The 27,387-nt window shown below is 37.7% G+C and overlaps 1 long non-coding RNA gene across 21 annotated transcripts in view; it reads right to left on the bottom strand.

The window, feature by feature from the left end:
* Nucleotides 1–2,967: 2,967 nt before the first annotated feature.
* The window catches only part of LOC140632665 (uncharacterized), a 30,723-nt gene continuing 6,303 nt past the window's right edge, over nucleotides 2,968–27,387 (bottom strand). For 2 of the 21 annotated variants that reach the window (XR_012030331.1, XR_012030259.1), the window contains 7 exons: nucleotides 24,258–24,389; nucleotides 22,556–22,670; nucleotides 21,370–21,530; nucleotides 20,162–20,479; nucleotides 19,277–19,364; nucleotides 18,686–18,841; nucleotides 2,968–5,223 (listed from right to left, as the gene is read on the bottom strand). This is a non-coding gene — a long non-coding RNA (uncharacterized lncRNA). Of the gene's footprint in view, nucleotides 5,224–13,107; nucleotides 13,166–14,035; nucleotides 14,401–17,975; nucleotides 18,014–18,685; nucleotides 18,842–19,276; nucleotides 19,365–20,161; nucleotides 20,480–21,369; nucleotides 21,531–22,555; nucleotides 22,671–24,257; nucleotides 24,390–24,809; nucleotides 25,221–25,276; nucleotides 26,276–27,387 lie in introns of those variants that run through there. The other 19 variants (XR_012030287.1, XR_012030283.1, XR_012030285.1 and 16 more) reach the window with 19 other exon arrangements.

Genomic DNA, 27,387 nt, shown 5'->3' with positions numbered 1-27,387 from the left:
TTATTTATTTATTTATTTATTTATGAGAGATAGTGAGAGAGAGAGAGCATGAGCTAGGGGAGAGGGAGAAGGAGGCTCCCTAGAAGAGAAAATATTAAAATAGATGACTAACAGGACACCTGGGGTGGCTCAGTCAGTTAAGCATCTGCTTTCCACTCAAGTCATGATCCCAACGTCCTGGGATCAAGTCACACGGCAGGATCCCTACTCTGCAAGGAGTCTGCTTCTCCCTCTCTCTCTGCCCCTCCTCCATGCTCGTGCTCTCTCTCTCTCTTTTTCTCTCTCTCATGCACTCTCTCAAATAAATAAATAAAAGAGAAAATATGTATTTTCTCTTCCAGGTAACTAACTGCCCCAGTACTATTTGTTGATAACCTGCCCTTTAGCAACTCCTCTGCAGTAACCAATTTTGTCATAAACCAAATGTCCATTGTATGTCTCAATGTGTCAGTTTTCTCTACTGTATCCCATAGTCTAGCCTTGAGCCAAAACCACCTGATATAACAATATTCAGGTGAAGTGAGTCCTCCTTTTTCATCAAGTGGATCTCAGACCTCTGTATTTCCATAGAAACTTCAGAACTGATTTCATTTCAAAAATCTGTAGGACTTTTGAGTTTTGCACTTAATCTGGAGATACATTTGTTTGTTTGTTTTTAAGATTTTATTTATTTATTCATGAGAATGCACAGAGAGGAGAGAGAGAGAGGCAGAGACGCAGGCAGAGGGAGAAGCAGGCTCCATGCACCGGGAGCCCGACGTGGGATTTGATCCCGGGTCTCCAGGATTGTGCCCTGGGCCAAAGGCAGGCGCCAAACCGCTGCGCCACCCAGGGATCCCCTGGAGATACATTTGAAGAGAACTGATCCATTTATAATATCTAGTCTTTTGATAGTGCTGTAAATGGATTAAGATTTTCTATTCTAACGATTATTCAGACATACAACTGATTTTTAAAAATTTATCTCACATTAGCACTGTTAGTAAACTATCTTAGTAGTCTAATAATTTATCTGTAACTTAATTTTTTCTTATGTATACAGTCAGATAATTTGTGAGGAACAACTTTTATTTATTCCTTCTCAATGCATATGACTTTTTTGTCCTTTTTCTTGCCATATGCATTGGCAAAAACCTCCAGTACAAGGTGGAATAGGATTAGCCTTAGGTGGCAGCTTGTTCAGGACACAAAGCAAAAACTTTCATGTCACAGTTAAGAATGATGTTTGCTGTAGGCTTTTTAAAATAGATTTTATCACATAAAGGAAGTTTTCTCCTATTGCCTACTAAAGGTTTCATCATGATTGGATGCTACATTATTTTAAATATATTTGCAAGACATAGGCCTTGAACTCATAATGATCTATAATAGTGAGTCCTGTGTGTGAGAAAGAAGATGCTTTTTGACTTGATCTTTACTTTAAAATGGAATAGACTGCTGATCACAAAATATCTATTCTAGGGGTGCCTGGTGGCTCAGTCAGTAGAGCATGCAAATCTTGATTTCGGGGTCATGAGTTCAAGCCCTACGTTAGGCATAAAGCTCACTTAATAAAAAAAAAAATCTGGGGACACCTGAGTGGCTCAGTGGTTGAGCATCTGCCTTTGACTCAGGGCATAATCCCGGAGTTCTGGGATGGAGTCCCACATTGGGCTTCCTGCATGGAGCCTGTTTATCCCTCTGCCTATGTATCTGCCTCTCTCTGTGTGTCTCTCATGAATAAATAAATAAAATCTAAAAAAAAAAAAAAAATTCTGAACCAAACAGGCTGTGTGAGCAGAGAAAGAGACAATATACCCAATTATCTGTTTTCCTAGATATTAAAAAAATGACATTAAAAAGAGTGTGGAATTTTTTAAAGTTTTCAAATACAATATCATGACATGGTAAGATTTTGGTTGTTTTTATGCTGACATTAATTTTCAGTAGTAAGAATGGTGATAAGGAATTATTAAGGGGAAAAAACCCTAATCCACCGCCCTGCTATGTCTCCAAATCACCAGAAGGTGGAGGCAGCGAGCCACTAGGAAGATTTCAGCCTAATCGGTTTCTGCCTTCGCGACATCCGTTAATAATTTGCAATGTGTAGAAAAGTCAGCCTATCTGTAGCTATTATATCCTCATTCAGTTGTTTAATTTGTAGCACTCCCAGGCAGAAATAATCCTCCAGGCAGCATCATGTAAGGGGTGCTGCTTCCCTGGTTTGATCTCCCTGGGCTTGATCTCACCGGGTTGTAATACTCAGGGATCACTCAATTCATACAAGTTTTAAAATACGGGGAAGGGTCTTTAGTTTCGGACTAGTGACAATAGAATTAATCTGAAATGACTGATCCCACCTCCGGGAATGAGTAAACAGATGTGAGTGCTTTGGTCCGCACTGTCTCAGTCTGCTCTAGCTGCTGTAACAAAATGCTGGGAGGGTGGATGGCTTAAACTACTGCAAGTTTATCTTTCCAGGGTTCTAGAGGCTGAGCAGTCCTAGGTGGCCAGAGACTCAGTTCCTGGTGAGTGCTCTCTTCCTAACTAATTGCCTCACATGCTTCATTCTCATGACCTCATCTAACCCTAATTATCTATCTGCCTCAGGCCTCTCCAAATACCATCAGGGTTTGAGCTTCAATATGTGAATCTGGTGGGAGAGAGAGGACACAAACATTTAGTCCCTAAGACAACTAACTGCAAAGGCTGTAGGGTGAGTCACAGAAGGGGGTGATGAACGCAGGGAGCCCCAGTGAAGACAATTGACACATTCATTCCTGCTGGTCTGCATCTTTTCTTCTCTGATCCTCTGCTGTGTGTCTAAGCCTATTTCTGTCTTATGCCATCTGTCCTGAACCTGGAGGATTCCTTTATCAGGGCCCTTATTACTCAGAACAAAGAGATTTTTTCTCCCTCCTACCTACTTTCAGACATCCTTTTATTTTTTTTTTCAGACATCCTTTTAAAATAGAATTGTAATCACACTATGGCTAACCGAGTTTATTTAGTTCACTAAACTCTGCAAAATACAAGGCACCTACTTTTTCTAGTGTTCAGTAACTTTAACAGTTTTTTTTTTTAACAGTTTTACTTTAACAGTAACTTTAACAGTTTTGTTACGGTTTACTTTTTCTTAAAGTTTTTTTTTTTTTTTTAAGAATTATCTATTTATTCATGAGAGACAGAGAGAGAGAGAAAGAGAGAGAGAGGCAGAGACATAGGCAGAGGGAGAAGCAGGCTCTATGCAGGAAACCCAATGTGGGACTCAATCCCAGGAGTTCGGGATCATGCCCTGAGCCAAACACTCAACTCCTGAGCCACCCAGACATCCCATTTCTTAAAGTTTTTCATTGGACCTTGACGTTCCCATAATTATAATCATTGGTCATGACTCACTCTTAGCAATGGCCCAAGAAAAGAAGGTGTTTCTGGAAAAGAGCTGTCCTCTTGGGCACTCGCTTTTCTCCTTCACTTCCCTAGTCTTTCTCCTGTATTTATTTTTCTCTGCTCTTTCCCTTCCTTCTCTCCTTGAAAAGTAAATGCTTTTTCAACGGTAACAACCTTTTCCTGACTGTACTGTATCAGGAAACTGGCCACCTCTTCTGATCTCTTCAGACTCTCTAAAATGAGCAGTGCAAAAAATAATAATAATTGCAAAATAAAACAGAATAAGCAGTGCACAGAGAATCTCCGGCTGGGTTTGCTAGGACACAGGTGTTTGCTCAGGGGCACTGGGCTTTGTTTCATGTTTTCCTCATGAGGATCTCTGTTGAACCACCAATGCCACCTCTCTGGGGATGCCAAAGCGAGTGGACTCACTTACAGACACTGAACACTCCTTTAAACCTCTCTCATTAAAAACAAAACAAAACAAAACAAAAAAACAAAAATAAACCTCTCTCATTATTTTTTTATTAATTCCTTTTAAATGTTTAATCACCTTTACAGCTACTCCTACAATTCACAATAGTAATAATAACAGTGGTGGTGATGGTTATAGTAGCAGCAGCAGCAGTAGGAGTAGTAGGTAAAATATACCGAGGAGTAACTCTGTGCCAAACAATATACTAACCTCTTTATATGTATTATCCCATTCATATGTATGCCTGAAATCAGAACATTTTGGATTTTGGTAAAGTAATATATTGTAGGTACTATGTAGAATGGAACACAATCAGCAGGGTCTGAGTAATAACTTGTAATGAAATAAATGTATACATTTGCAATTTAGTATATGAATATAGTAGATTACATAGAGGCTACATATATAGTGTCAAGTCATTTCAGATTAGGTTTGTGGCCATGTAAATTAGGTGAGGTTGGATTTTGGCACCAAAAAGTTTAGAAAGAAATGAGTGGTTTTCAATTTTGGACTTTGTAATCACAAATAAGGAGTTGTGGACCTATAGAATGATTTTTTTTTTTTTTTTCAGACAATAAAACTATGACTAGGGCAGCCCCGGTGGCGCAGTGGTTTAGCGCCACCTGCAGCCCAGGGTGTGATCCTGGGGACCCGGAATCGAGTCCCACATCCGGCTCCTTGCATGGAGCCTGCTTCTCCCTCTGCCTGTGTCTCTGCCTCTCTCTCTCTCTCTGTCTCTCATGAATAAATAAATAAAATATTAAAAAAATAAAACTATGACTACAGAAGTTCAGTAAAGGTCAGACAGTAATAATAATCAAGGTAAGTTTTTTTTCCCCCCAAATGTGTATCCACTTGTTTAGCAGTACTTATTCAAAAAGACTTCCTTTTCTTCATTTAGTCATCTTGGTAACTTTGTTGAAAATCAGTTGACCAGCGGCACCTGGGTGGCTCAGTGATTGAGTGTCTGTCTTTGGCTCAGTGTGTGATCCCGGGGTCCTGGGATAGAGTTGCACATCAAGTTCCCCGCAGGGAGCGCTCTTCTTCCTCTGCTTATGTCTCTGCCTCTCTCTGGGTGTCTCTCATGAATAAGTAAATAAATAAAATCTTTAAAAAGAAAGAAAGAAAATCAATTGACCATATCTGTATGGGTCCATCTCTAGGCTATTTTGTTCCATCTCTTCGTGTATCCTCACACCAAGGCACAGTATCATAATTACTGTGGTTTGCAGGGAAACTTGGAATCAGGTAGGATAAGTCCACCACATGTTTCCCTTTTGGTTTTTGCTCTTCTAGGTTTCCTGCATTTTCATATAAATTTTGTATTCAACTTGACAATTTCCACAAGAATGGTTGTTTGCTCTTGATAGATGAAAACCCTAGAGAATAAATGATAATATTAACTCAAGCAATTAAGTAGAGTAGCAGGATATAAAGGTAACATGTGGAAATCAATAGCATTCATATATACAAATAGTAACCAACTAGAAATATAATGAGAGAAAAATCCTAATTACAATAGCAAAAAAGATAAAATAATAGGGATACATTTAACCATAAATGTACATATCTACCTGAGAAAAATTTTAAAACTCTTCTACAACAGACAAAACTAATCTTTAAAAAATATTTTATTTATTTAAAAAATATTTTATTTATTTATTTGACAGAGAGAGAGAGCACAAGCAAGGGAAAGGCACCTGGAGGGAGAGGGAGAAGCAGGCTCCCCACTGAGCAGGGAGCCAGATGTGGGGCTTAATTCCAGGACCCCAGGATCATGGCCTGAGCCAAAGGCAGAAGCTTAACCAACTGAGCCACCTAGGTGCCTCAAAAGTAATTTTGATAAAAGGACATATCTCATATTGGGATAGGATAACTCCCATCATAAAGATGTCAGTTCTCCCTAAACTTTTTTATAAATTTAACTCAGTCCCCATCCTAATAAATTCTAGCATTTTCATGAAGCTAGGCAAGTTGATAGTTAACATCATATGGAAAACCAAAATAAGAACAGTCAGAGAAATACTAAAACAAAAACATTTATGATAGAGGAGTAGCCCCCTAGCCCTCCATATTCAAAACATATTATAAAGACTCTAGAATTAAAACTGTAGTACACATGTGAATATACAGGCATACCTGTATATAGAATTCAATAGAAATAGTAGAAGTAGAAAAAGTCTAGAAATAGATCCAAGTTTGTGTGAATATGAAACTTCAATATATAATAAATGTGACATTTCAAGTTACTGGGAGTAAGATGGAATTTTAATAAATGGTGCTAGGACAACTGGTTGGCCATTTGGAAAAAAATAAAATTAGATTTTTTATGTCACACCATATATAGGAATAAACTCCAAATGGATCAGTGACCTAAATGTGAATGATAAAACTATACAAGTACAGGAGGGAAACTTGAGTGAAATTATCTTTATCTTGGGTGAGAAGACTTTCTAACTATGACTGAAGTCCAGATTGCAGCAAAAGAAAAACTGACACATTTCATTATATAAAAATCAAAACCGTTTTCATGACAAAAATACCATAATCAAAGCCAAAGTCAGGCTGGTAAGCTGGGACGAAATATTTGTAATACATATCATAGTTAAAGGTCCAATATGCTTAATATAAATTTTTTAAGAGAGGAGAAAAAGACTTGAGTGACAGATATTAGAATTTTTAAAATTCATAAAAAAAGAGACAAAATAGTGACCCTTAACTACCTCAAGAAGCAAGAAAAATTTCAAATAAAAAATTAACCTTACACCTAGGGGAGCTAGAAAGAGAACAAACAAAACCCCAAATCATAGAAGGATGGAAATAAAGATCAGAGCAGAAATAAATAAATAGAAACAAAACAAAACAAAACAAAACAACAGAACAGATCAAAGAAACTAGGGGCTATTTCTTTGAAAAGATCAACAAAATTGAAAAATATTAGCCAGACTTATCAAAAGAGAGAGAGAGAAGTGCCTGGCTTGCTCAGTCAGTAGAGCATGTGACTCTTGATCTAGAGGCTGTAACTTCAAGCCCCACATTGGGTGTAGAGATTACTTAAAAATAAAACCTTAAAAAAGACAGAGAGAGAAGACTCAAATAAACAAAATCAGAAATCAAAGAGGAGAAATAACAATCAACACCACAGAAATACAAAGGATTGGAAGAGAATATTATGAAAAAAAAATGCCAACAAATTCTACAACTTAGAAGAAATGGATAAATTCTTAGAAATATATAATCTCCAAAGACTGAATTAGGAATAAATAGAAAATTTGAACAAACCAATTACCAGCATGGATATTGAATCAATAATCAAAATGCTCCCCCCAAAAGAAAGTCCAGTACTAGATGGCTTCACAGGTGAATTCTATGAAATATTTAAAGAAGAGTTAAGATCTATTCTTCTCAAATTATTACAAAAAATAGAAGAGGAAGGAAAGCTTCCAAATTCATTCTGTGAGGCCAGCATTTTCTTGATACCAAAACCAGATGAAGACACTACAAAAAAAAAAAAAAAAAGAGAGAGAGAGAGAGAGAGAGAACTACAGGCCAATAACTCTGATGAACATAGACACAAAAATCCTCAATGAAACATTAGCAAACCAAATCCAACAATACATTTAAAAAACCACTCCCACAATCAAGTGGGATTTAGTCCTGGGATACAAGTGTAGTTCAATATTCAAAATCAAGTAGTATGATATATCACATCAGCAAGAGAAAGGATAAAAATCATATGATCATTTCAATAGATGCAGAAAAAGCATTTAATGAAGTAAAACATCCATTCATGATAAAACCCCTCAAAGATGTAGGTTTAGAGAGAACATACCTCAACATAAAAAAGGCCATGTATTAAAAAACCCACAGTTAGCATTATATTCAATGGTAAACAACCGTAAGCTTTTCTCTTAAGATCAGGAACAAAGATGTCCACTCTTACCACTTTTATTCAACATAGTACTGGAAGTCCTAGCCACAGCAATCAGACAAGAAAAAGAAAGAGAAGGCATACAGATATGTAAGGAAGAAGTAAAACCTTCACTATTTGCAGTTGACATGATACAATATATATAAAACCCTAAAGACTCCACCAGAAAACTACTAATATTGATAACTTAATTCAGTAAAGTTGCAAGATACAAAATGAATATACAGAAATCTATTGCATTTCTATACACTAATAACGAAGTAACAGAGAAATTAAGAAAACAATCCCATTTATAATTGCACCAAAAATAATAAAACACCTAGGAATAATCTTAACCATGGAGGCAAAAGACCTATACTTTTAACACTGATGAAAGAAATTGAAAATGACACAAACAAATGGAAAAATATTCCATAAATTGGAAGAATACTATTAAAATGTCTGTAGAGCCCAAAAGAATCTACAGATTTAATGCCACCTTTATCAAAATACTAACACCATTTTTTAAGAAGTAGAAGGAACAATCCTAAAATTTGTATGGAACCCCAAAGACCCTGAATAACTAAAGCAATCTTGGAAAAACAAAAACCCTGGAGGTATCACAATCCCAGATTTCAAGATACATTACAAAGCTCTAATAATCAAAAGAGTATAGTACTGGCATAAAAACAGACACATAGATCAGTAGAACAAAATGGAGAGTCCAGAAATGAACCCACACTTAATTTATTTTTTTAATAAAATAATTTTTATTGGTGTTCAATTTACCAACATACAGAATAACACCCAGTGCTCATCCCGTCGAGTGTCCCCTTCAGTGCCCGTCACCCACTCACCCCTACCCCCGCCCTCCTCCCCTTCCACCATCCCTAGTTCGTTTCCCAGAGTTAGGAGTCTTTATGTTCTGTCTCCCTTTCTGATATTTCCCACACATTTCTTCCCCCTTCCCTTATATTCCCTTTCACTATTATTTATATTCCCCAAATGAATGAGAACATGCACTGTTTGTCCTTCTCTGATTGACTTACTTCACTCAGCATAATACCCTCCAGTTCCATCCACGTTGAAGCAAATGGTGGGTATTTGTCGTTTCTAATGGCTGAGTAATATTCCATTGTATACATAAACCACATCTTCTTTATCCATTTATCTTTCGATGGACACCGAGGCTCCTTCCACAGTTTGGCTATTGTGGACATTGCTGCTATAAACATCGGGGTGCAGGTGTCCCGGTGTTTCATTGCATCTGAATCTTTGGGATAAATCCCCAACAGTGCAATTGCTGGGTCATAGGGCAGGTCTATTTTTAACTCTTTGAGGAACCTCCACACAGTTTTCCAGAGTGGCTGCACCAGTTCACATTCCCACCAACAGTGCAAGAGAGTTCCCCTTTCTCCACATCCTCTCCAACATTTGTTGTTTCCTGCCTTGTTAATTTGCCCCATTCTCACTGGTGTGAGGTGGTATCTCATTGTGGTTTTGATTTGTATTTCCCTGATGGCAAGTGATGCAGAGCATTTTCTCATGTGCATGTTGGCCATGTCTATGTCTTCCTCTGTGAGATTTCTCTTCATGTCTTTTGCCCATTTCATGGTTGGATTGTTTGTTTCTTTGGTGTTGAGTTTAAGAAGTTCTTTATAGATCTTGGAAACTAGCCCTTTATCTGACACCTCATTTGCAAATATCTTCCCCCATTCTGTAGGTTGTCTTTTAGTTTTGTTGACTGTATCCTTTGCTGTGCAAAAGCTTCTTATCTTGATGAAGTACCAATAGTTCATTTTTGCTTTTGTTTCTTTTGCCTTCGTGGATGTATCTTGCAAGAAGTTACTGTGGCCGAGTTCAAAAAGGGCGTTGCCTGTGTTCTCTAGGATTTTGACGGAATCTTGTCTCACATTTAGATCTTTCATCCATTTTGAGTTTATCTTTGTGTATGGTGAAAGAGAGTGGTCTAGTTTCATTCTTCTGCATGTGGATGTCCAATTTTCCCAGCACCATTTATTGAAGAGACTGTCTTTCTTCCAATGGATAGTCTTTCCTCCTTTATCGAATATTAGTTGGCCATAAAGTTCAGGGTCCACTTCTGGGTTCTCTATTCTGTTCCATTGATCTATGTGTCTGTTTTTGTGCCAGTACCACACTGTCTTGATGACCACAGCTTTGTAGTACAACCTGAAATCTGGCATTGTGATGCCCCCAGATATGGTTTTCTTTTTTAAAATTCCCCTGGCTATTCGGGGTCTTTTCTGCTTCCACACATATCTTAAAATAATTTGTTCTAACTCTCTGAAGAAAGTCCATGGTATTTTGATAGGGATTGCATTAAACGTGTAAATTGCCCTGGGTAACATTGACATTTTCACAATATTAATTCTGCCAATCCATGAGCATGGAATATTTTTCCATCTCTTTGTGTCCTCCTCAATTTCTTTCAGAAGTGTTCTATAGTTTTTAGGGTATAGATCCTTTACCTCTTTGGTGAGGTTTATTCCTAGGTATCTTATGCTTTTGGGTGCAATTGTAAATGGGATTGACTCCTTAATTTCTCTTTCTTCAGTCTCATTGTTAGTGTATAGAAATGCCACTGATTTCTGGGCATTGATTTTGTATCCTGCCACGCTACCAAATTGCTGTATGAGTTCTAGCAATCTTGGGGCGGAGGCTTTTGGGTTTTCTATGTAGAGTATCATGTCATTGGCGAAGAGGGAGAGTTTGACTTCTTCTTTGCCAATTTGAATGCCTTTAATGTCTTTTTGTTGTCTGATTGCTAAGGCTAGGACTTCCAGTACTATGTTGAATAGCAGTGGTGAGAGTGGACATCCCTGTCTTGTTCCTGATCTTAGGGGAAAGGCTCCCAGTGCTTCCCCATTGAGAATGATATTTGCTGTGGGCTTTTCGTAGATGGCTTTTAAGAAGTCGAGGAAAGTTCCCTCTATCCCTACACTCTGAAGAGTTTTGATCAGGAATGGATGCTGTATTTTGTCAAATGCTTTCTCTGCATCTAATGAGAGGATCATATGGTTCTTGTTTTTTCTCTTGCTGATATGATGAATCACATTGATTGTTTTACGAGTGTTGAACCAGCCTTGTGTCCCGGGGATAAATCCTACTTGGTCATGGTGAATAATTTTCTTAATGTACTGTTGGATCCCATTGGCTAGTATCTTGTTGAGAATTTTTGCATCCATGTTCATCAGGGATATTGGTCTGTAATTCTCCTTTTTGGTGGGGTCTTTGTCTGGTTTTGGAATTAAGGTGATGCTGGCCTCATAGAATGAATTTGGAAGTACTCCATCTCTTTCTATCTTCCCAATAGCTTTGGTTTCTTCTTTAAACGTTTGATAGAATTCCCCTGGGAAGCCATCTGGCCTTGGACTCTTGTGTCTTAGGAGGTTTTTGATGACTGCTTCAATTTCCTCCCTGGTTATTGGCCTGTTCAGGTTTTCTATTTCTTCCTGTTCCAGTTTTGGTAGTTTGTGTCTTTCCAGGAATGCGTCCATTTCTTCTAGATTGCCTAATTTATTGGCGTATAGCTGTTCATAATATGTTTTTTTTTTTTTGTTCATAATATGTTTTTAAAATCGTTTGTATTTCCTTGGTGTTGGTAGTGATCTCTCCTTTCTCATTCATGATTTTATTAATTTGAGTCTCCTCTCTCTTCTTTTTAATAAGGTTGGCTAATGGTTTATCTATCTTATTAATTCTTTCAAAGAACCAACTCCTGGTTCTGTTGATCTGTTCCACAGTTCTTCTGGTCTCGATTTCGTTGAGTTCTGCTCGAGTTTTAATTAACTCTCTTCTTCTGCTGGGCGTGGGGTCAATCTGCTGTTTTTTTTCTCTAGCTCCTTTCTGTGTAAGGTTAGCATTTGTATTTGAGTTCTTTCAATGAACCCACACTTTAATAGTCAATTAATATTTAACAAAGGAGGCCAGAATATGAAATGGGAAAAAAGACAGTTTCTTCAACAAATGGTATTGGGAAAACTGGACAGCTACATTCAAGAGAATGAAGCAGGACTATTTTTTTTTTTACATCATACATAAAAATAAACTCAAGGGATCCCTGGGTGGCGCAACAGTTTGGCGCCTGCCTTTGGCCCAGGGCGCGATCCTGGAGACCCGGGATCGAATCCCACATCAGGCTCCCGGTGCATGGAGCCTGCTTCTCCCTCTGCCTATGTCTCTGCCTCTCTCTCTCTCTCTCTCTCTCTCTGTGACTATCATAAATAAATAAAAATAAAAAAAAATTAAAAATAAACTCAAAATGGATTAAGAATATAAATGTGAGACTTAAAACCATAAAAATCCTAGAAAAGAGCACAGGCAGTAATTTCTCTGATATTGGCTGTAGCAATATCTTTCCTAGATATGTTTCTTGAGGCAAGAAAAACAAGAGCAAAAATAAACTATTGGGACTACATGAAAATTAAAAGCTTCTATGTAATAAAGGAAATAATCAACAACACTATAGATAACCTACTAGATATAAGATATTTGCAAATGACATACCCAATAAAGGGTTAGAATCCAAAATACATAAAGAACATATACAGCTTAACACCAAAAGAAAAACAATCCAATTAAAAATTGGTAGAAGACATGAATAGACATTTAACCAAAAAGGACATAGCTAACAGACACATGAAAAGGTGCTCAATATCACTCATCATCTGGGAAATCAAAATCAAAATTAGTGTGGGATATCACCTCACACCTGTCAAATGGCTAAAATAAAAAACACAGGCAAAAACAAATGTTGGCAAGGATGTGGAGAAAAAGGCACCTACATGCACTGTTGATGGGAATGCAAACTGGTGCAGCCACTGTAGAAAATAGTATGCGGATTCCTCAAAAAATTAAAAATTAGAATTACCATATGATCCAGTAATTCTACTACTGAGTATTTACCCAAAGAAAACTAAAACAGTAATGTGAAAAGATCCATGCAGCCTTATGTTTATTGCAGCCTTATTTACGATAGCCAAATTATGGAAGTAGCCCAAGTGTCTATCAATAGGTGGATCAATAAAGAAAATATGAGTATACAGGAATATGACTCAACCATAAAAAAGAATGACATCTTGCCATTTGCAATATCATAGTTGGATCCAGAGTATTATACTAAGTGAAATACATCAGTCAGAGAAAGACAAATACTATATGATTTCGCTCATGGAATTTAAGAAACAAAAGCAAACAAAGAAAAAAAGAGACAAACCAAAAACAAACAAAACCAAAAACAGACTTAACTACAGAGAACAAACTGATGGTTACCAGAGGGAATGTGGGTGAGGGGATGGGTGAAACAGGTGGTGAGGATTAAAGAATACATTACCATAATGAGCACTGAGTAATGTATGGAACTGTTGAATCACTATATTGTACACCTGAAACTAATATAACACTGGGTATTAGCTACACTGGAATTAAAATAAAACTTAAAAAAATAACAGCCCACACAAAAAATGACCCTTAAACATGTAAAAGGATGTTTGACCTTGCTCATAACAAAAGAAGTCAAATTAAAAACACATTGAAAAATACTTTCTCACTCATCAGATTGCAAACAGTGTAACGATATACTCTTGCAGCAAACTTTGGGGAAATACACACTCTAAAGTTGCTGAGAGGGCTTCACATCTGTACAGTCCTCTTGTGGGGATTTGGGAGTATTTAATAAAGCTACACCTAAATTTACCTTCTGACCTTGTATTTACCATTTTGTCTTCTGCTTTCGATTGGTTTTGAAGAGAAGTTAGCTGTTATTTATATGATTATTTCTCTTGAGGTAATGTATCTTTTCCCCCCTCTGCTTTCAAGATTTCCCTTTGTTTGTTTGTTTGTTTGTTTTTTAGCAGTTTGATTATAGGTGTGTCTTAGTGGGGTTTTCTTTAATTTTTCATTATTTTTTTATTTTTAAAGAGATTTTATTTATTTATATCTTACCATTGATTCCAAATTTCTGCCAAAATTTTCAATTTTGCCTTTTATCACCCTGACTGGAATAAATAAAATATCTGCATGATAACTTCAGTATCCAGAACACATAGAAGCCATTCTGTCTCTGAATTTCTCTCCCCCACCCCCCTCTCTTTTTGCTGGCTTTCTTATGTTGTTTTGTTTCTCATATGCCTAGCTGTTTGAGATTGAATGTCAGACACTATGTATGTAAAATTGTTAGCAAAAACAATCTGAGACTTAGTACAATATCTTCCTTGCCAGAAGATTTGTTTGCTTCTATCAAAAGTCTTAGGGGACCAGACCTGTGAAATACTTGGAGAAGCTAGCCCATTTTGGTTACTTCCTTCATTCAATAAAAGAATGATGCTTCAAGCTGAGCTGTAGTCCCAGGGCCAATCTACTTCTGATTCATGCTTAGTGGTTGGTAAAGGCTTCTTGGTTCCCAACCCAAAGTAAGGCCTGTCCTTCTGGGCGAACTCTTGACTCTAATCACTTTCCCTGAGAGGCTGTCAAAAGCACCTTTCAGCATCTTAGCCACCTCCTTCAGATTCCACAAATACCCCTCAGGTAAAATTATTCAGGTAACAATGTCTGGCTATTTCCTTGTCCATCATCTTCTCCAGATCTTGGCCAAACAGCCCTTCTTATCTTTTTACTTCTTCAGTGCCTTAAGCAAAAAAAAAAAAAAAAAAAAAAGAAAGTATTCATCCAATATTTTAGTTATCATTAATGGAAGGGTTAATCCAAACTCTTTGGCTCACAATTGACTGGTGAAAAGTAGAACCCCTTTCTTAGTATTTTTCTCTTAATTGTTGGCAGCATTATAGAGTACAGGTGTTGTCTTCCCAGCATGCTTTCCCACCCCCACTCTTCATGTGGCAAAAGTGTCATTCAAGATGTCCCCACAGTCCCCTCCCAGGGATAGGCATGTCACAATGGCTAGATAGTCAGAATTTCCCTAGGAATGACATTAGTTTGAGCGGCTACTCAAATTTTTCTCTTCTCTCTCTTCATTGTGTTAACTGTGAGAACTGAATGGGTTAATGTACTTCTGGCTCTTGAGAGTAGTGTTGTGTTTCCCCATTTTATGGATGAGGAAACTGAAGCCTCAAAAGTTTAAGTAGCTTACTCAAGATCACACCATCATTAACTGATGGAGCATGAGTTGAAATCTTAGTACGCTGGTTGTAGAGTGAACACTGGAAACTATTATGCTATATTTTCTTTCTTTGCTAAGACAAACTCTGTTAAACTGAGGACATAGAGGACACAGGAATGGGCTGAATATGGAGGTATATTCCTGAAAAAGATCACAGGAGCTGCTGAAGACTTTGAAATGAGATAGCAGGATAATTCTGTGAGCAATCTCAATTTCAATTTACTAAATATACTATCTCCCTTGTCAGACACCCTGACCATCAGGTGAGCATGTGACTTCAGCCGGGTCAATGATAGATCCCACATTAATTTGTCCATGAGTAGGCATGTGACTTAATTTGGACCAATCAGAATCTTTCCCTGGTATTTTTCTATAAACTTGGGAGGAAGAAACAGCTGGTTTGCTCAGTTGACAAGTTATGAATCTGGGGTTGTCAATAGTCATCTTCTCTACATCTCAAAGTCAGCCTATCTGCAGAATGACAACATGCAGAAATGAGAAATACACAGACAGGTAAAGGTCAACTCCCGTGGTATTGAATATGTGTTCTTCAGAGATTTCTCTTCAGTCCTGGGAACTAACCAAGTATTCTCAAATACGTGAGCCAACAGGTTACCTTTCTATTTAGGCTAGTTTTGTTTTTCTGTTACCTGTAATAAAAGGTATCCTGATAAATTAGTAGAGTCTGCATGAAACCTTTGCAGGGTGCCCAGGATTTGAGGTGCTTCAGAATTACTATATAATTTGGACCAGAAAGATAAGAACTGCTTATAAAATTCTATTTGTAAAATAGCCCATATAACTTACTTTCAAAAATCCTGATTGAACATATTTGTTTTGGGGGAGAATCAATCAATTATGTTTTTTTGTTCTTTTCAAAGATTTTATTTATTTATTCATGAGAGACACAGAGAAAGAGGCAGAGATACAGGCAGAAGGAGAAACAGGCTCTTTGCAGGGAGCCTGATGTGGGACTCGATCCTGGGGCCGGGATCACGCCCTGAGCCAAAGGCAGACGCTCAACCACTGAGCCACCCAGGCATCCCAAGAATCAATAATTTGTATAGTGGATATAAATTTTTTTTTAAGTTTTGAAATAAATCTTAAGTAATAGTAAAGTTTAAATGATTGCACAAAGGACTTTTGAATCTTTAAGATTCAACAACTCAACAACATTTTACAACTGTTACATTGAGTTGATCATTTTCTTCCTTTTTTATTTTTTGCAAGCCACTTCAGGCTATTGAGCTCTTAAAATATGGCTAGTGTCACCAAGAAATTGAATTTTTAATTGAGTTTAACTTAAATATAAATTTTTAAAGTGCCAATTGATTCAGTTGTTGGAGAAAATTTTATGTTTGAACTATTTGGTTATGAGAATCTACTTTTTCAATATGTTAATTTTATGACATCTAAATAAAGACTGAGTATTTCTGTCAAAAACTTAGCTCCCAAATTGAGATGTGCTGTAAGCATAAAATATACACCGTATTTCAAAGACTAAGTGTGGGGAAAAAAAGAATATAAAATCTTTCATTGATAATTTAAAAATATTAGTTACATGCTGAAATTATATTTCTGTTGAACAGTGCTATTCTACCCATAGGGGAGTGCATTGCAGATATCCTACTTCTTTATCCCTAAATCTTTTGGAATGCATTTCCTAAGCAAAAAGACATTTTCTTATATCACCAATATGATATAGATTTTCTTTTTGTACTACAGATCTTGATGTAGAAAGGATAAATGAATCTGCCATTTCATAATGACTTTACTTAGAAAGAATTTGACTAGAGGCAAAAATGGCCTCTGAAGAATCTATTACATTACATTTTAGCAAAGTACAAAGTATTTTCATATTTTTGGTGGAGAGCTATAGGCTTATTGCATAAGCAAGAAAGTATAGAAATAGTTCTCTTGGATCTGAAATCCTCTAGGAAAGCAATGATCTGGAACTTTCTACAACATCATCTTACTATGTTACCTATACAAAGGGTCATTCTAAAAAGGCATGCCTTCTTAAAAATTATTCGTCAAACATTTTGAATATCTGATACATAGTAGGAACATCAAAAACGTATGTGAAAAACACACAGGAGGTATGAATCCTATTTATTTATCCTGCTAGCTTGAGTGTCCATAATAAACGAAATAAATGGCTACAATACAGTATTTTCAGAGTTTCTAGCATTTTCCAGCTAATAAGAATTTAAGCCCTCAAATATGTGGAGTAATAAGGCATACTTCATATTGACTGGAAAAGTTTGGCCTCAAAAAAAGAAAAAAAAAAGAAAGCAGACTACATGTAAATGTGTGTTTGGGCACACAGGGATACAGTTATGCTTATGTCAAGTAGGCTGATCCATAGCTTTGGTTTCAAAGTGGAGGACTGGAGGATGTTCAGATCCATAGTGTGGTTAGTTGGTGCCACAGGCCACTGCTTTTAAAAATATTTTGATTGTCAGTGGCTGGAGATAAGGAAAATGAGAGGGTTATCCAGAAGTGGACACAAAGATGAGCACTTAGTACCCATTGTAAGAAACCATCAATTGATGGGAAAAAAGCTGCCAAACAGAAGGCAGAGTCACTATTGGAAAGAGACAAAGAAGTAGCAAAAACCTTTATTTTGGAAACTGAACATCAAATGTAATTTTGAAGAGAAGCAAAGAAAAGAGAAAAATGGGCAAGGAGAGGCAGCTATTCTATTTTGGTAAAAAATGTAGGGATCACCTAGTAGGTAAACATCAGTAAGGGTAACTAAGGTTCTTGCATTGAGTAAGCCTTCTGAGTGCAGAACTGTGGTGACTTCCTACACCCAAGAGTTAGAATTGAATCTAAGGCAGAGTCAGCAAATTCTTTCTGGAAAGGGCTACATAGTAAATATTTTAGGCCTAAGATGGGCTGTATATTCTTTATTGCAACTACTCGGCTCTGCTATTATAGAACAGAATGAGGGTTCAATTTGGCCTATGAGCCTCAGCTGGCCCACTCCTGGTTTAAGGAACATCTAGTCTAGAATTAGACTTCTCTATGAATATGTACAATGGAATATTACTCAACCATCAGAAAAGATGAATACCTACCATATACATCGACATGGATGGAACTGCAGTGTATTATACTGAACAAAATAAGTCAGAGAAAGACAATTATCATGGTTTCACTCATACGTAGAATATAAGAAACAATGCAGGGGATCATAGAGGAAGGGAGGGAAAACTGGGAAGTTATCAGAGAGGGAGACAAATCATGAGAGACTCTTAATTCTAGGAAACAAACTGAGGATTGCAGGCGGGAAGGTGGGTAGGGGGATGGGGTAACTGGGTGATGGGCATTAAGAAGGGCACATGAGGGGATCCCTGGGTGCCTCAGCGGTTTCGGGCCTGCCTTTGGCCCGGGGCGCGATCCTGGGGTCCCAGGATCGAGTCCCGTGTCAGGCTCCCTGCATGGAGCCTGTTTCTCCCTCTGCCTGTGTCTTTGCCTCTCTCTCTCTCTCTCTATGTCTATCATAAATAAATAAAAATAAATCTTAAAAAAAAAAGAAGGGCACGTGATGTAATGAGCACTGGGTGTTATACACAACTGATGGATTCTTGATGAAGAATTCATTTCAGATGAATTCTACATCTGAAACTAATGATAAGCCAACTATATATTGGCTAACTGAACTAAAAAAAAAGACTTGTGTATGAATATTATTATTATTATTATTATTATTATTATTTTTGGCATTGCCATTATCTTTCACTTTATTCTAGGCCTAAGTAAGACTGATCTGAGAAGAAGAACATACCCCCTTTCCAGGGTACCCAGTCCCATGTTGGGCTGTTACTGGCTTCTGGAGCACACTGCTCTCTGTAGAGGGAGAGGCTGTGTTCTGAGACAGCAGGACAAGTGAGTAGTCAGCTGCACAAGGATCTTGGGGGTAGCGCTCCATTTATTCCATTTTCTTCACAGAAAACAAAGAGACATTGCTGGTCACAATGGTCAGTCAGGGGCAACAGTCTATTGGCCCTTTGGGTTATTAGCTGCTGAATTTTCAGCTTGGAGTGTGAAAGTGAGAAAGCCCTGCCTATGATCAGAAATTGGAACTGTCTTCCCAGAGGGAGTACAATCTCACCTGTCTTCTCACAATGAACTATAATGGCATTCTAAGTAGTTTGTCTCTACTGTAAAATCATTCCTAAAGTAATTTAATTAGAATGAACTGGAATCTGTGACTTTACAGATAGTTAAAAATCCCTCAGATCTTTGAGGAATTCCTAATTTGCTTCAGAAGCCTTTTACTGCCAACCCGTCCCCATTCTCACCCCACCTTTGCTTATAACTCCTTCTCATGCTCTGCTATCTGCTATACTCACCCCCTCCCTCTGCCCGCACTTACCGGAGAACTTAGATTTCTTCTTATGCCATTAACTGTAAACCTTGATAGATGCTGAGACTGAATTCCCTTTTTCCATGTTTCTCTGGCTCTGAAAGAAAGAGGGGAGAGCTCCGGTCCCATGCAGATGTTGCAGGGGACAAATGGCACAGGTTTTAGTTCAATCTTTACACCAGTGAGGGCTACAGCAAATCCTCCCTCCCTGTCTCAAGTTTCTTAGGGGAACATACAACTGCCTCTGCCTCCTCCATTCTCCAGACTTGTTATATTTCTCCTATTAACATGACTTTTATTCTACCTTTGAAATAATAGCACTAGCCCATTGTGTTAGGGAGCATTTTATTTTTTCCTGAGCTTATTTACAGTACAAGGATCATTTGATCAACTGGGAATGAATCTATCACAATGTTCTCAAATCTGAAAGTACATTACAATCACCTGGAGGGTTTGTTGAACCATGGCTTGCTGAGCCTCATCCCAGAGTTTCTGATTCAGTAGTTCTGTAGTGGGACTTGAGAATTTGCATTTCTTTTTTTCTTTTTTTAAAGATTTTATTTATTCCTGAGACACAGAGAAAGAGAAGCAGACACAGGCAGAGGGAGAAGCAGGCTCCCTGTGGGGAGCCCTATGTGGGACTCCATCCCAAGACCCCAATCACCTCTAAACCAAAGGCAGATGCTCAACCACTTAGCAGCCAGGCACCCAAGAATTTGAATTTCAAAAAGAAGTCACCAGGTGAGTCGGCTGCTGGTGGTCCCTGGACCATTTGCTCTATTAGAATCACCTGACATGAACGGTGACACATTTCTCTGGTAGAAGGAGGAAGGAATATCTCAGGTCATATCATGACGTTAGTGATAAGAAAGTTACATTCTGAATGCAACTTACCAGAGTGTTGACACCAGACTTGAGGAGCATGGCTTTAAACTATTAATTGAAGGGAGGGTATAGGTTACCTATCACAGAAGCAAAATACTATCAACTGGCAGGATGCCAGTATTAGTATCTTTCTATGAGTCAGATCCTTTCGAAGAGCTCTTAAAAATCAAATGTTTCGGGCAGCCCCGGTGGTGTAGTGGTTTAGTGCCGCCTGCAGCCCAGGGCGTGATCCTGGAGACTCTGGATCGAGTCCCACGTCGGGCTCTTTGCATGGAGCCTGCTTCTACCTCTGCCTGTGTCTCTGCCTCTCATTCTCTCTCTGTGTCTCTATGAATAAATAAATAAAAAATCTTAAAAAAAAAATCAAATGTTTCTTTAATTAGACTGAGATAATCATTCACCCCCTTATTTTTTTTGATATATGCAATGACAAAGAGTGATGATTCAATGAAATATGGACTGTAGAAGTTTGTTGATGTGAAGTTACTTCGGTTAAATGAGATAATTCATTTCCTTTTTTTTTTTTTAATTTTTTTATTGGTGTTCAATTTACCAACATACAGAATAACCCCCAGTGCCCGTCACCCATTCACTCCCACCCCCCGCCCTCCTCCCCTTCTACCACCCCAAGTTCGTTTCCCAGAGTTAGCAGTCTAATAATTCATTTCCCATCATTTATTTAAGAATATACTTCACCCAAGGAACAGTTTATCAATAAATATTGAATGACGAATGAATATTCAACATTATAAAGCTGAATATAATTCTTGCATAATCCTCTTGGCTAACTAGGGAGAGAAGACATGGCACTAGAAAGTCTGAGCTGTTGAGGGGGAGAAATAACAAAGTGACAGGTGATCAGAAGGAGAGTGTAGTGGGGAGAGAGGTGCTACTTTACGAAGGAACTTCCAGCGGGGCCTCTGCTTGTGACTGATGGTCATACAAATTATTGTCTGCTTTGGAATGTGTAGCCTCAGGTTCAATATTTTTTTTTCCTTTATTTATTTATGATAGTCACACACACAGAGAGAGAGAGGCAGAGACACAGGCAGAGGGAGAAGCAGGCTCCATGCACCGGGAGCCTGATGTGGGATTCGATCCCGGGTCTCCAGGATCGCACCCTGGGCCAAAGGCAGGCGCCAAATCACTGCGCCACCCAGGGATCCCTGTAGCCTCAGGTTCACATGGGCCTGAGAACCAACCTTCACTCTGCTTACCTGCATATCAAATGTAACTGAGTATGGGGCTGACACAGTCCAAGGGACAAATAGGCTTGCCTAATCTTCTTAAATAAGATGCATGACGAGCTAATGCCAGCCGTTTTCCTGTGTCCTGACTTTTCTCCAGGAGTCATGAGTCATCCATCAGCTTACAAATACTGGAACACAGGATAACTGATTTTTCACAGGATACTACAAGTATGGGACCTTATGGTGGACCTGTAAGAATTCTTCCTCGCCACTCCCCCATCAGCAGAGGACTGGAAACTTTTTTGAAAGCTTTCTGTGAATGTTGAAGGATGGTTTTACTCTGGATTCAGGGATCCCGGCAGGGGCCCCATAAATGATCCCAAAGAAATCTTACTCTGTTTAACAATTGGAGCCTGACATTCCAATTTAATATCATGTTTTTGGCCCAAGGCATGTTGCAATAAATAATTGTGAATAATTCTGCTGTCAGCACCCCGTGGTTATGTATGCCCCAGTACTCCGCAGAGAACACGGTATAGATTTAGTTTGGCTAAGCCATTTCCCTCAGCATTAGCTCTGGGAGCAGAGGTCTTACTTTTGGCAAACTCATTTCCCCCAGTTCTTACTATAGTCTCTGTTACATGGTAGGCTCTCAGCAAATATTTACTGAATTTTTCAGAAAAATTAAAACTCTATGTTTCATGACCTGCAAAATTTATTTTAAGGACAACCAAAGAAAGATTTCACTTCTGATTTTCCGATCTAGATGCTGGACTCAAATTAGTTCTCTACATCTTCAGATCTATAGATGTCTTATCGCTTGGAATAAAAATCAATTCACAGAATATGGTTTGTCATTACCAGCTGCTTCTTTCATTTGTGTTTATTTTTCAAATTAGCTTTAAGAGACTTTATTCTAGCAGTATTGTTTTTACTGCTTTTCTTAATATTTGGGCATTTGTACTATCTATTAAAATATATCCTCCCCCTGTATGGAACAATGGCTAGCAAATATTGTTCACCAAGGACTACATCTCCAGCCACCATTGCATCAAGCATGTTTTTAAAAATACATACAATAAAATAGTATAATTATAAAGTAAATAAACTACATTGAACACAATTTTCAAAATATTTATAAAATTAGTAATATGATAATATATGGGTATCTTTATAATCTCGTGCTACAGAAGAAATTACCCCAAAACTTAACTCTTAAAACATATATTATCTCCTGGTTTCTGTGGGTCAGAAGCAGCTTAGCTGGGTGATTCTGGCTCAGAGTCTTTCAAAAGTCTGCATTCAAGGTGACAGCAATCATCTGGAAGCTTGACAACAAAAAATATCTGTGATTTCTATTCGCCACAAAGTTACAAGTTCTGCTAATACTTCTGAGGTTTTGGCCTACATTCATAACTAAAAGAAATGATAAATTCTGGTTCAGAGTTAAAAGGGATGTAATTTTCCCCATACAAGTATACTGACAGCTCTGAATTCTACTCATGGATCCGGAGGCCTGTGTGTCCTTGAAATTAATCCATGGGCTCTATGACATAAAGGAGCCACAACATGGCTGAGGACGCTGAATCACTGCTTAAGGAAATATCTATTAACCTGTCCTAATTGCCTTAAAATTGAGAAAAAGCTTCTACTGCATATGAGCCATGATGTATTTCAGAGTCATTTGTTACTACAGCCTAGCCTATATTCCCTAGTATATTTGTCAGTCAATTATGATATTGTTACTTTCTTCATTTTGTCCTTCAACATATGCTTTTGAGTAAAATTTCAACTTACCTTTGTGTTAAATTCCACATATGTTTCTGCTATTATGGAACATCTGTCTCATTTCACTAACAACTAACTCACAAACTTAATATGTATTAAAGACATATGGAGACTAAATTATATTTTTTCTGTGACTTTTACTTGATTTTTTTCCCTTCAGTCTTCAATTTTATACACCAGATGGTTGCCAGCTGGATCCCTATGCTTAAATTTCAAATGACCAATAATGATAAATATATGTATGGCTCCTGCTCCTGAATGATTTTTAAGCATGTTAATGGACTTATTTTCAAACAATGAGCATCTCATTGTGGGGGCAACAGATCATCTCATATGCGGTTGCCAGAAATATCTCCCTGAAATCTCCGTGAAATATCTCCTTAGACATTCTGTGTTTAGGCAAAGCTACTGTATAGGTTAGTGTTGGCAGAAATTAACCTAGCTACAGTATAACATTAAACTCTTTTTATTTTTTGTCATGGACATAAAAACATGTCTCACCTGTCTCATTTAACCCCTACCCCTTACCCTTGAGAGTGTTCATTGAACTTGGAGTTCCTATCCTCTTGTGGGAGTGCATGTTTGAAATGCACAGCAGTTCCTTTGTTTGGGTCTCCTTCCACCACCCTGGGCTAGCTTTCCCACAAGCTGCCTCGGTGGCCCAGGTGCTTTCTGTCCTGGAGGCCCCTGGACCTGCCTCTGTCTTATTTGATCTAGGCCTACAACCCGCAGAGACCTCCCCTCTAAGTCAAACACAAGAAAAGGTCAAGTCTATGATTTTACAATCTTTTCTAAAATTGAATTTAAAAATGAGTCAGTAGTGTTTTTAACCTAACTAAACAGATTCCACTGTGACAAAATGAATTTTAAAAATAATTGTCTTGCAAAAGATCAAGCAATTTTTAGGCCTATCTATCATGGCTGGTTGGAATTCAGGATATAAGATCCTTTTAAAAGATTTATTTATTTGCTTTTTGGAGAGTGGGGAGGGGCAGAGGAGGAGGGAGAAAGAGAATCTTGAGCAGACTCCCCACTGAGCAGGAAGCCCAATGCAGAGCTCCATGCAGGGCTCAATCTCAGGACTCTGAGATCATGATCTGGACTGAAATCAAGAGTGGGTCACTTACCTGACTGCGCCACCCAGGTGTCCCTATAAATTCCTCTTAAATGGAAGCAAACAATTTAACATATGTTTTCTCACTGAACTACAGTATTTTCCTTCATTGCTCAAGAGAAGATTCATGTAGGAAAACAGAAGACTGCAGGGCAACCAGGAAAAAAGGAAAAAAAAAAAAAAAGAAACAAACTTAAAAATTCTTTCTGGAAGCAAATATCTCCCTCACAGTAATTTAGAATTAGATTTATTAAAGAACATGATTTAGTAACAGGCATTTTGTGGTTCTTTGTTAGAGCTTTGACATGATTTATAAGTACCACATACAAAAAACATCTTTGCTTAGTTCTTAACTCTTCAAGATCTTCTATAATTTAAATAAAATTAAGTAATCTAAAATTTGAAGTTTATTTTAAAAGTAATGCTTATTGTAGAAATTTTATTAAATGCAGAAAAGCAAAGGGAAAAAATTGTTTAAAAATAACCTATAATGTCGCCAACCCAAGTAGAAATATGGTATCATTTTGAGGTTAATTCCTGTAGTCTATTTTTAAACAAATACACATAATTTTTAAGATTTTTATTGATTTATTCATGAGAGACACACAGAGACAGAGGCAGAGACATAGGCAGAGGGAGAAGCAGGCTCCATGCAGGGAGCCCGATATGGGACTCGATCCTGGGACTCCAGGATCATGCCCTGGGCTGAAGGCAGATGCTCAACCGCTGAGCCACCCAGGTATCCCACATAATTTTTTTAACAAGATTTTTTTTTTTAAGGATCTTTTTCTTTTTCTTTCTTTCTTTCTTTCTTTCTTTCTTTCTTTCTTTCTTTCTTTCTTTCTTTCTTTCTTTCTTCTTTCTCTTTCTTCTTTCTTTCTTTCTTTCTTTCTTTCTTTCTTTCTTTCTTTCTTTCTTTCTTTCTTCTGTTTTCTTCTTCTTCTTTCTTGTTCTTCTTCTTCTTTAGCAATTCTTACTAGGATTAACAGATAAAAAAGACAACCTTGTCTTCTTGAAGTTTTCCAAAGAAGCTTTTTTTTTTTTTTAAGGTTTTATTTATTTAATCGAGAGACAGGCAGAGACAGAGACACAGGCATAGGGAGAAGCAGGCTCCATGCAGTGAGCCTGACGTGGGACTCCATCCCCAGACTCCAGGATCACACCCTGGGCTGTAGGCGGCGCTAAACCGCTGAGCCACCCGGGCTGCCCCCAAAGAAGCTTTGTTTTTATTGTAATTTTTGATGTAGGAAAAAAAGTCAGGGTTCAAAGTTGACGGCCAATAAATAATTCTTGAGAAGATGATTTTATTAAAGCATGGGGACAGGACCTGTGCACAGGAAGAGTTGCACTGCGGTCATGAGGGGTGGCCTCTTATATACACTCTCAAGGTAGGAGGGGGTTAGGGATAGTGTAAATCTCTAATTTTTGGAAGCAACGTTTCCAGGACCTTGAGGATGTTAGCTATTGTTGGGAAAAAGTCATTTACTACTGTGTAATATACTGTGTAATAAAACCTGAGTCATGAGACCCTTCAGAGAAAATACATATGCTTGGGGGATGATTGCCAACACATATCTTGTGGGGTTTAGAGATAAAGGAAATTTCTTTTTTTTTAAAATTTTTTTTATTGGGAGTTCAATTTGCCAACATATAGCATAAAGGAAATTTCTAAAGCAATTTTTATATGTTAAAGAAGATTTACAGGATCCTGGGGATTGGGCTAAGATTGCCTTTTGCCCTTAGCAAAGTTCTAACATCGAGGCAGTTGAGTCCCTAGAGGAATGTCACTCTGCTTGTTTTAATGACTTGTCAATGGGCTGTAGGGAATAAGGAAATTTAACAGTTTCTCTTCTGCTTTTGTTTCCCACATCAATTTTCACAGGGACGAAGCCCATATAATTTTTGCTCTGAAGTTCAGTGATTATTTTCCTCTAGGTGCTGAGCAGCCATAAAACCTTTGCTGTTTTAGAGTTGGGCTCCTCTCATTGCTTCATTTTATTAATCAGGATGTTGATGTTGTAGAGTACAGGGCTAAATAAATGATGAAAACACGATGAAAACCTCTATCTCAAAACTAGCAAATACTGACCTTGCTTTTAGAAGACAGGCCATTTTCAAAAACGAGATAAGTGAGCATATAATATTAAACAAGGGAAAAATCCAGGCCTCTTTGGCTCAACCCATCTTTCTCCTAAACTACTCAAATAAAGGGACAAAGAACAGGCTAGCTTTCTGAAAGGTTAGAGCTTCTTAGTAATTTGGAAGACATCTATTTGTACTGCTTCTAAGCATAATTGCTCATAAAATATTTCCCCAAAGTGCTTTTGACTTAATCTCAAACACATCGGATCCCTGGGTGGCGCAGTGGTTTAGCAACTGCCTTCAGCCCAGAGCATGGTCCAGGAGATCCGGGATCAAGTCCCGTCCTGCATCAGGCTCCCTGCATGAGCCTGCTTCTCCTCTACCTGTGTCTCGGCCTCTCTCTGTGTCTCTCATGGATAAATAAATAAAATCTTAAAAAATAAATAAATATAAATAAAGACCTTGTTTGAGTTTTCTTTTTTTTTTTTTTTGAGTTTTCAAAAAAAAAAAAAAAATCTCCAACACATCCACACAAGAATGGAATTTACAATCTCCCACTCCAATGTTGCAAATTCTCAGCCAAAAAGTAGTAGAAAGGACACAGACTTTGAGTTAAACTTAACTTTGAGTTAAAATGCTGGCTCTTCCATTTGTTAGCTATTGGATGAATTTTTAATCCTGAAAAAGTTCAGTTTCCTCATAAATACAATGGAGTGCTAATACATTTCTTGGAGCGTTGTTTGTGAATATTGAACATTAATTACTATCACAGTATGTGGTGCATAGTACTTTATGCATTTTTTCCATTTCCACCATCCCATCCTCAATCCTTAATGCCAAGAATAAGTCTATTTGCTATTCAAATTTATCCCTTTTCACTTTTCTAGAGAAGCAAAGAAAGCTAGCTACCTAGCCAGATTTCTTCAAATATTTTTAAGTAACTTCCCTAATTGTATCTTTGGCTTAAGAGTTTTTCTCTCTCTCTTTCTCTCTCCCCCTCTTCTTTTTAGTCATTTCCATAGGATCGGTTTTCTTACTTTTGTAGCTTTTTATTTTGTTTT

Source organism: Canis lupus, chromosome 1 (genome assembly GCF_048164855.1).
Source record: "Canis lupus baileyi chromosome 1, mCanLup2.hap1, whole genome shotgun sequence".
Lineage (NCBI taxonomy): Eukaryota > Metazoa > Chordata > Mammalia > Carnivora > Canidae > Canis > Canis lupus.
Note: the sequence above shows the minus strand (reverse complement) of the source record. Positions and strands in the feature narration are given on the sequence as shown.